The following is a 9,263-nucleotide window of genomic DNA, read 5'->3' as shown; positions in this document are numbered from 1 at the left end:
TTATCATGCTTTGATGTAGGCTATATTTATGTTCTGTTAAATCATAATATCAGGATTAAGGTTAAAAGCGTTTAATCAAAATGAGCAGCATGACAGTGCTTGATCACAATCCACAATAGCTTTGGTTGATGAGGAATAGACAGTGCTCTACGCTTTAAATTCCTTTTTACCTTGTATTCTTATATTTCAGTAGTAATTTCCAGAATGCTCCCCATATAAACTAAGTATTAAAGACTTTCCCTGGTCCTTCTCTTTTTCCTGACAATGCTGTCATCTAGTGGAGGTAGCAATAAACTTTCAGCAACATTGAAATTCCAAAACTGCAGTGGTTCCCAAACTGTGGGGCGCGCCTAGGGGGCAAAATGTATAGAATTGCAAGAAAATTAGCTTTAAAACTGCTAAATGTTCTCTGTACCCATGACAAAATGTGTAGAATTGCAGGAAATAAGCTTCTGATTCAGAGGGGTTGGGTTAAATGCGGAAGACACATTTCAGTTGTAAAACTGACATGGTATCCCCCTTACCCTTTCCTTTCCTTTAAACCCGCAAAATGTTCTCTCCACCAAAAAGAGCGGTGTGAACAGTTTGTGTCATGAACATTGGTTGTGCCCATAGAAATAGACGTGGCGCGGGATGTTCCCCAATGCTGGAAGGCGGGCCTGAGTGAAAAAGTTTGGGAACCCCTGGGCTAAAGAGTATTGCCAGTATAGTTTTTTTGGGTGGGTGGGGCCGGGGTTGCTTTATGTGACCAGCCGGGCTTTGAACCCAGGTCTCCTGCATGTCACGAGACTGTGTTAGCCTGTCATTACAGATAGTCCTATTTAATTTTGGTGCTGGGAGTATTGCAGGGAGCAAAGAGTTTGGAGCAGGGAGTAGTGGTGTTGTAGAAACATTTTACTAGATAATTAACTCAAAAATATCTCTCAAGACATCAGAGCCTGTGAATTTAAGAATTTAGACTTTATTTAAAAAACAAAGCCGAGCCTTTTTCCAAAGAGACAAAGACTGTCCCTTTTTCGCCAAGAGCTCAATTTTATAGCCACATGTACAAACATTCCTAACTTTTTTTTAGTTCGTACCACCCTCTCATTCGATCATTCTATTGGCTGCGTGCCTAGGCCCCTTCTCAAAAGCCCCTTCTTAAAAAACTAATGTAAATGCAAACCAGATGTCTAGAACAACCCCATGGCCTCAGTTTAAAAACCCCTGTAAAATAACACATCATATCCTTAATGTCTATATTCATTATTTAAACATATATCTGGATTATAAAATATCAAACATGTTCATTCTGTTTCACCATTATCATTTCATAATACATTATAAAACATTTATCATTCATCATCCTCTCAGCCCCTGAGATGATGTGCATGTGGCCATGTGTCAGGTCATAAGGTCATAAACATAAAGAAACGCAAACACTAGCTCCATTGTTACTTCTATCTCCACAGCCATCACGTCATTCATATTCCTAAACCAGCTGCAGAAGTTTTCATGAAAAACACATAATTATCTCTGCTCTGAATTCAACTGGCTCTCAATCCATAAACACTCCAAGGCATATAGATTTTCAATTTTACAACATATCCATGCTTATTACTAATATTATTATTTGGCCTTTGACCTTTCCCTACACTTACCTTCATGATACATAAAATAACACCACATATCCCCCCTTTGGGACATTATAATATTGTCCCATCAATACAAAAATTAATTACTCATATCACAAGTATTATAACAATTAAAATAATCAATATCCATATCTTAATCAATTAATTGCCATGTCAACATCACTAAGCATTAATATTATAAGTTATTCAGATCAGTCAGTCCACTTATAATTTATAATCATAATCAAATGAATTACCCAAACACTTTAAAATGACAATTCTTAATTAGTCACCTTTGTTCCATCATTCAAGTTAAAACTCTCACCTTGGCACATATCAATACTGGCTGAATGTATATTTATATTATAATAATTCTAGCATTAACTTCCTCATAACAAGAATTACATCAGATCAGTACCCTAATGCATTGTCCAAATTACTATAAATTTAGTAGTGTATAATACCTCCTTAATCAACATACTACCTCAACTAACACTCCTTCCTCTACCGGCACTCAATCTTCTGGCGTCTTCATTATTCTTCATTATGTTGTTCATAGTTCATCTTGAATTACCCATAACAATGTCCCAATTCCAATGTCACACCTGAACCACCACACCTCCACCATCATCCTGTTTTGTCCATGTGCAACCCAGTATATTGCTTTGATTTGATGCAGAAGTGGGTCGGACAGGAACATCTTCAACGCCTTTGTTGTTTCCTCTTCAGCCAAGTAGAGGATTTTTGGTTTTTATTGAGGTTTACACCGTTCTGAGCCAATTGATCTCTGCAATGCATTACGACACCATCCGTTGTAACCTCAGGAAAGGACAGATCATAACAGTTCAGTTGAGTTAATTTCCAATCCAAAACATCCCTAGTAACATCATCTACATGACAAATCATTATGTTTCACATTCTCCCTTGAATTCTTCCCAAATTATATAACCCAATTGTTTTATTGTAACATTCCTATATTTTTCTCATACTCTATTTGACATTAAGTTTCCCTTTCCTTGTTCCTATTCTAACACTTGCTTATACTTCTCTCTTCTAATAACACTTTCCCCTGGAAATCTAACACCAAATACTACATCAAATTGGTTATCTAAGTCTTGGACTGTTCTCCTTATGTCTATGATTCACTTGTCTCTTTCTTTCATTATCTTAAGGTCACACTACCCCATGTGACTTCCCCATACTCTTTGTGCTGGTTTCTCACACACCAATACTATTTAACCCTAGTATTTTAATAGTGATCCCTTCCTGTATTTTTAGTTATGGTTCCTGCCTGTGCAAGAATCTACATTCTACTCCTTTCTATATCCCTTCTATGTCTTGTTCTTCTGCTCTTTATTATTATTCTCAGTACTCCATTCCCCTTATTCTCAGGTAACTAGTCAAGTACATAGAAATCAATGATAAGGATATCTGGTGCGTCTTGGAGATCTGGAATCTCTCAATCATCAGTTCCCTCACTCTGGTACAATGGTTAAGATGATACCCAATACTCCCCTCTATCCGTACCATCGTTGGTATAACCTGGACAACAATATGTAGGTCACTTCTGTTGTTAACCTTCCCCCATCACTAGGATCTCCGGATCAGCCAAAGTCCCTCTCAATCTATCGACATCGGTCTGTGAAAAGTGTCCTTCTATCAGCCTTCTCATAAGGAAACTCAGAGTTACTGCTGCAAAAACACAAGCACAGACACACACAAAAAACAACAATACTACCCAATGGCTGAGGTTGGAACACTCCTATAGTGGAAAACATTAATCTTAGTATCTGTCTCCACCAGTTTTACCCTCATTAAGGTAGCCAACAACACCTTTCCAGCTCTTTCTTCTGTAGTCTTTTGCCATCACATAGTCTCCAGGGCACAGAAAATACTCAGATTATCCTACTCAGTTGGACATAGCTATCTTCACCCATGAAAATAAAATCTTAAGAACATTGTTAGTTTAGGTGAGACACAGTATGCTACTCATGTCCTCTCATCCGTCAAGAGAAGCCTTGAGATTATGAAGCACACCTGCTTCCAGCTTGTTGTAGTCCATGTATCTCATAGACAGACCACCTCTACACCATGCCTCCTATCACAAAAACAAAAATGATTTAACCTAACCCATAACACATTATTACTACTTTCACATCCTTAATACACCTTGCATATTTCCCCACAAAACCATAATAAACCATTAAAACCTCTAATAAATCCAACTTCCCCCCTTGGACACATACATCACATCGTGATTTATGTGTACAAAAACAAAACAAAACAATATTGCCTATCAAACCTAAAATAATAACTAACTTTAAAATAACAACCCTTGAGCATATCTTTACTTAACTGTATTCCATAACACTATTCAATGAATACTTCTCATTCAGGACTAACTCTCTCACTACATCCTTATCCTGTTTAGACTAATTTATATATAGGATTTTTCCAACTTGTAAACTTCTTCACAATTATCCTTATTTTATCTAACCCCTTAATTCAGCATGCCTCTAGAATTCATAGTGCGGTTGATCAGATCACACTATAAAGCCAGGACAGATTTCAGAGGTCATTGAAATCATTCAATGAATTGTTTCATCCTATAGTATACTACTTCTAACAACCATCAAAACCTTTCATAAATGTTGTAATTCCTTAGTACAGCTCTTTTCAAAATAAATCATACATATTTACTTATCCCTCAGTAAATAACCCCCTTACATGTGTATGCCCCTTTAAGATATTTCACTTCCATCCTGTCAAAAAACCCCAAATAGAAATAAAAATCCTATACAACTAACATTTCATACTAAGTAGTTTGTTTGTGGTTATTTGAACACCATATAGTAAAACAATAACCAAACAAAAATGGCCAGGCCTTATTTATTTTTGTAACTCCCTATGACAACCTAAAAATAAAACTACTTAATTTTACTAACTAGTTCCACCCTAGCCTACATACTTTTCTAACCTCCCAATAAAGAAATCCCCATGTTCCTGGAAGAGAAAGTATACATGTCGTTAACATATAATCATCAATCCAAAGATAGTAATTACACACAAAACATCATAAACCTATAACCCCTTTTTAGTAATTTAAACGTCGCAAACTGTTGCATCGATGTTTTCTTTTTTTTTTCCCCAAATATAAACTTATTGTTTCATAATCCAAAACCCATAAAAAGATGTCTACTTAATCCATCAAGTCAACAGCAACAACTACCTCCCAAGGTTCAACGTACTATAAACAATTCATCGTTATCTGAAGTAATAAAACATCATCATAACTCACTGCTGTTTAAACAAACTATATAATGTCATAATAAAATGATCAATTATCAAATATCGTTCCTTATTCAACTATCGAGACATGTTCTTCATTAGTTAATCGTCTCCACACAGCAATACTACCTAATAACATATTCTCATTCTCCTAAATATAAACCAATAAAACATCCAATTCACCAATATGCTATTTCAATTACTATGTTATCCTATTCGACATAGATTGGTAGGACATCTTCCCTATAATGTTATCAATGAAACCAGTAATTCACATCAATAACATCAATGTAAAAGATTTGCTTTCTGTCCCCCACTGGATTCGAACCAGGGACCCTCTGCACACATTGACAACTTTCACCATAAAAGTACCATTACCCGTCGCTCCACCAGTGCCACACAAAGCATCTACTTCCAGTTCATAGAGCAAATGACATCACCCAACAAAAACCCACACTAGCTTTCACCGCTAACCAGCTAGCAATCTCCTGCCAATAACATTCCACGACCTCCCACAAACCACGCGATCCCCATACACCTAACGTAGCCCACAAAGTCCATTATAGCGCTCTCACATTTCAGCAAGTTTAACATCCACAGAGAAAAAATAGGAAATTCTTCAATTTTTCCTAGCAGACGAAATAAAACCACTTTCAAACAGCATTCTGCATTTACCTCTATCATAGGGTTTAAAAACCCCACTTAACAACATTAACCATCCTAAATTGCCATAGTAACCTATATCCTATTTCTCCTGTAATCAACTAAAATCATAGCCACACAATTAAACCATCACTCCGCCATTACAGAATGAATTAACTATCCTTGCTATGTAAGCTACAAGTAACACCAAACACTTGCTATAGTTTACCATCATATATTTAAATAATCAATTTATCCCAATCCAATGTATCTATAGACATATCCCACTATTGCCATTTGTTTAATCTAGCAAAACCTCATTCAATGACTAAAAATTACTACCACGTTGTCTCCTCTCCATTAACATTTTAGCAGATGCTCTCTTTCCAAACAACACTCAATTCGTGAGCTCATACATTCCTTTACTTATACTAGCCCCCCTTGGGAATCGAACACCCAACCCTGGCGTTGTAAGCACCGTGCTCTACCAACTGAGCTACAGCCACAGATAAGCGTATAGCGCCCTTTTCTGATAATGTTATAATTGTAGCCTATTGCATTACTTTTGTTTAAAATATACGTTTGTTCAGTCAATAAATCTAGAACCCACTATAAATGGGTGCTTATTCACTCAGCATAATAACCAAAGCTCTTTGCATCCCCTAGTTCACGTAATGAAAATACATTATGATTCTACAATTCACCAAATATTCGCATACACCACTGGTGACGCAAACCATAGAATAAAATAATAACAATTAGAATTTTGTCAAATAGATGTTTTCCATCCAACTATTCAAAATTTCTTTAAATAACTATTTCAGCTCGATACAGTCAAACAAGTATGACTCTCTTTTTACCGGAAACTAATTCATGCTTTTAGTAAAATCTATTCACATCCCAACAATAGCTAAACTATACTTAGAAAACCTAGACTCTGTTCAGCGATGCAGAATCCATGCTTTATCGAAATGACAAGTTAATCCTCTTTTATTCCAATGATAATAGTCAGTAGTATTAGTATCTGGAACATACCACACTTTATCAGAAAATAGTTCTGTAGGACACAGTTCTCACACGCTCAACGTAATCAACTTAGCAGTCAACAAGTCAAACCCCACATTCATTGATTTGGAAACAGATCTAACAACCTAACCAAATGAATTATGTATCTGCTTCTGAAATAATAGATCGTTTATTATTATGCTTAATTCTACCACATGTCCTATGTACTCTCTCCCATTTCCACATCCACCTACGTTTTTGAACAAGTCAACACCTATAATTTTATTATTTTACGTAGTCAATTTATCATAATACTGCATTACCTCTAACGTTTCTAAATATATCGTCCAAACATACCCTAACAGATGTATCAAAATACAATGCATAGACGTCATATGACCATACCAATAAACGTGACCTGTTCCTCCAACAGGATTTATTCTACCCCTCCTGGTAACGTGAATTTTCTACACTCAGTTGGTCAATGAATACCCACGCACCATTTATTCTTCTCTTTCCTAAGTGATTGGGCACACCCTTTCTCCATCAGACAGAAGCTTCAAACAACCTCAAATAGATTTCCCTTCCTTACAGAAAGACTATCTACTTACAGGATTTAATATTATATTCTCACTCACACAGATGAGCAGACCTACTCTATATATAACACTTTATCAAAATTTGGAAGCCCTTGTAGCTATTTAACCCGTTCACCTACTCAGGATGACCTAACTTTTTTCCTGATAGACCCTACATAATATTGACATCATCACAACACAGGATGATTCACTACTTACCCGTACAGACCTCTAACAAAGAATTTATCATCAGAGCGGTATCCGTAAGTAATCTTGTCTGTTCAGGCCAATGGAATGCTAATTATAGCCCCAAAGCGGTATCCACAAGATTTCTATTTATACTACACTTTCCTAAGTGACCTGTCAATTCTGCCCTAATTTTTCTGTTACACTTCCTCAACACAGAAAAAGAAGCGGTATTACCCCAGGATTTCTGCCTACCTATGCAGTCCTCAAGACGATTCACTTCCCCAACACGTCTAAAGCGGTATCTGTAGGACTTAACATGTTATTGTCTGATCGCTCAACCAGCCGTACAACCACCCATGTCGAAATGACCCAGACAGAGCAATCAGCAAGATGAATCAACTGAATCAAATGAATCAAATCAATTGAACAGACGGTTCAGACAAACAACAGCAACATGTATTCTTAAATTCAAAAGCTCCTAGTGTCTAACTTTCTGGTTCTTAAATTTGGAGAGACCTACTTGGTATTTCTTTAGATGTTGCCGAGTCCCGGATCGGACCACACAAACTTTATACTATTTTAGTAAGAACTTCTTACCTTTTTAAAAGCGGCCGCTTTTGTTTGTATGGTCCGTCCAAGCCGTTTCACAACTGCAAATACATACCGTCACTGATCCCTATCAAGTCCCTTCGTGGTCGCCAATTATGTTGTAGAAACATTTTACTAGATAATTAACTCAAAAATATCTCTCAAGACATCAGAGCCTGTGAATTTAAGAATTTAGACTTTATTTAAAAAACAAAGCCGAGCCTTTTTCCAAAGAGACAAAGACTGTCCCTTTTTCGCCAAGAGCTCAATTTTATAGCCACATGTACAAACATTCCTAACTTTTTTTTAGTTCGTACCACCCTCTCATTCGATCATTCTATTGGCTGCGTGCCTAGGCCCCTTCTCAAAAGCCCCTTCTTAAAAAACTAATGTAAATGCAAACCAGATGTCTAGAACAACCCCATGGCCTCAGTTTAAAAACCCCTGTAAAATAACACATCATATCCTTAATGTCTATATTCATTATTTAAACATATATCTGGATTATAAAATATCAAACATGTTCATTCTGTTTCACCATTATCATTTCATAATACATTATAAAACATTTATCATTCATCATCCTCTCAGCCCCTGAGATGATGTGCATGTGGCCATGTGTCAGGTCATAAGGTCATAAACATAAAGAAACGCAAACACTAGCTCCATTGTTACTTCTATCTCCACAGCCATCACGTCATTCATATTCCTAAACCAGCTGCAGAAGTTTTCATGAAAAACACATAATTATCTCTGCTCTGAATTCAACTGGCTCTCAATCCATAAACACTCCAAGGCATATAGATTTTCAATTTTACAACATATCCATGCTTATTACTAATATTATTATTTGGCCTTTGACCTTTCCCTACACTTACCTTCATGATACATAAAATAACACCACATATTATTCAGATTTATTGATTAGTTGCAAACAGCTGTAAAATATAGTGGTCCTGAACAAACCCCCAGTTTATAACCTTAAGTTATAAGTACCAACTGCTCAACTACCAGTAGATGTCACTATATGATCATTCTCATACTCATGTCTCCATTCACAGCCATGGTGTCTGCCCTGAACATACCTGTTGACAGACACAGGTGTTTATTCATTCCACCGATTCTGTTGCAAAACATTTCTTAAACGGAGGGACTTGCTGGAATTTTTCCAATAGAAACTCTGTAACTGTTTGGACTAATGATTACACCCCAGGTGTTCGTTTCCTTTGGACTGAAGTTAAAGGTGACCTCTCCTGGATTACAATTACTTTATTTAATCTAAAATCTTTCATATCATGCACTTCGACTTTGTGCAATAGGCTGTCTGCACTAACGGGCAAACAAGTCTTCGAGCAATTTG

General features: G+C 36.5%; 1 long non-coding RNA gene across 1 annotated transcript; it reads right to left on the bottom strand.

Annotated features, from left to right (window-relative positions):
- Positions 1-941: 941 nt before the first annotated feature.
- Positions 942-8,793, bottom strand: LOC311147717. The gene is made up of 2 exons (XR_014614807.1): positions 7,913-8,793; positions 942-2,432 (listed from the first exon to the last, which is right to left on the bottom strand). It is a non-coding gene; the product is annotated as an uncharacterized lncRNA (long non-coding RNA).
- Between the last annotated feature and the right edge of the window lie 470 nt (positions 8,794-9,263).

Source organism: Coregonus lavaretus (assembly GCF_964263955.1).
Source record: "Coregonus lavaretus genome assembly, chromosome: 20".
Lineage (NCBI taxonomy): Eukaryota > Metazoa > Chordata > Actinopteri > Salmoniformes > Salmonidae > Coregonus > Coregonus lavaretus.
This window is presented reverse-complemented; position numbering and strand designations above follow the sequence as displayed.